This window comes from Dermacentor variabilis, chromosome 10 (genome assembly GCF_050947875.1).
Source record: "Dermacentor variabilis isolate Ectoservices chromosome 10, ASM5094787v1, whole genome shotgun sequence".
NCBI lineage: Eukaryota > Metazoa > Arthropoda > Arachnida > Ixodida > Ixodidae > Dermacentor > Dermacentor variabilis.
The window spans coordinates 60,033,662-60,035,688 of NC_134577.1; positions in this window are offsets into that span (position 1 = coordinate 60,033,662).

Genomic DNA, 2,027 nt, shown 5'->3' on the forward strand with positions numbered 1-2,027 from the left:
AGCATCGCCGCTGGCTCACGGGTTCGCGGTTCTGCACCTTTCAATCTGTGATCTACATTCTGCATAGCTTCTAATATAAGAAATGTAACTGTTGCCTCGTGAACTTAGGCTCACGGTTGAGATGATCTGTTGGGTGAATCGCTGCGGCGATAACGCTACTCGCGTCTGTACGGTACTGTACTCCTGCTGAGAAAAGTACTAGTAAGCCAGTAATTAAGACAGTAAGCAGGGATTCCCAGTTTGCTATCGTGTCGACGTCGCTAAAGAACAGCAGCAAGGCTCCTTCAGGTTTGCCATTAGAAGAAACCTTTTTTTTATCTAGGGGCTGCTTATTGTTGATTGAACTGTTTAACTGCATGATGAATTAAACTGTGCTGCGCTTCTTGTTGTTACCTAGTACTTCCCAGCAGTGCCACCTTATAGTCTCAAATATTACCGAAAGTGGACGCGGAGGAGCCCGAGGCAATCTTCTTTCCTCCTCGTCCTATGTTCCTTTATATGCTTTATGTTACTTGATTCGAACAAATGAATCAATGAAGGAACTTGCATGCTCCCAAGCACTCTGAAATTTGTTTTCCTGTTGCTTAACAACAGTGGAGTGCTGCAACGCTAGAAATCCATGAAGAGCGCATTGTACAGTTGAAGCACAGAACACATCGATGGTCTCCATGTTTTCCATCCATTGCTTTTAAACGGTCACTTAGGTATCATGGTGGTGTCCACAAGAGGTCACGGTCAACGATGGTTTCCAAACATTGATTGGTTCTCTTGTGCATGATATGCTGGCCATTAGTAGCCACCGGGTATCCGGCCATTCATTTTCGCATTAAGGTGACTAATGCGCATTTTGCTGCTAAGATGCCGAGGCGCTGTCTCTTAACATAAGCATCCGTCCGCGTTGCAGCCTTTTGTAATCTTGCGTGAACCTGCGGAGCAGCTACTCCTGAAGCCCAGATGCAAATGTCATCTGCATAAATTGATAGTCTGACCGAGCATGGCAGGGATTCCGCTAGCCAAATCAGAGCTATGTCGAACAATATGTGGTGTAGTGGCCGGTAATTTCACCATCCTCGATGAATACAAAAAGAAAGCTCATTCGGGTCAGGTTGCTCCCAATTCGGTGAATAGCGTGACCTCCGATTTGAACGGATACGTGCGCGTCAACGATGGCTTCACGTGAGACGTTACCATAAGCGCCAGTCATGTCTTACGATAGCGCTAAGGAGAGGCGTTTGGGTGTATGCTGTTGTCGAATACGCACAATCAATGACGTTGTCGACCGACGAAAAGCCACGTCAAAAGCCGGTCATCGCGTCTGCATAAACATCGCAGTGCTCAAAAAACAATTCGAGGCGCGTGGGGATCATCTTCTCAATTAACTTGCCAACAAAGCTGGCGAGAGCAAGAGGCAGATATGGTTTGAGTTCAAGGGGACTCTTTCCGTTACTCCAAGAAACGTTGGGATGACACAGCAGGACCTCTCGCTCTTCATGTTCAAGAAGGCGTACCGCAGCGGGCGCTATATTTAGTCAGGGGCGAAGAGGAACGCCTGCATATTGCTAGAGCAGCCTTCAATTCTTCCATGTAGAAAGGTTCGTCCGTTGCCGAAGCTTGCGTGAAGGGAACTTAGTACAATTAAAGATCCTTTCGTAACACTCTGTCACCTGCAATTCTCTCACAAAATCCTTCTCCAACATTGACTTCTCGACAGCCTTGGTGGAGAGCCTGTGCCTTAAAGTGGTTGCGTTGCCGAGCAGAAACGCGTACGCCCTGGAGATTAAGCCTTACGCGAGACAGTGCTTTGCGGGGGTCCACCTAGCTACAGAATGAGTTCCATTGTTCGTTGTATATTTGGTCCATGTGGCAATGTATTCTCTTCTGCGTCCGCCTGGCCTCCCTCAGGTATACAATCGACTTGGTGCGTCTATATCTGTTCTCAGCGTGTCGATGTACTGCACGAAACCTACGCTCGAAATAAGATCTAACGAATACATTGCTGCGCCAAAAGGAAAATAAAGACTTAGGAG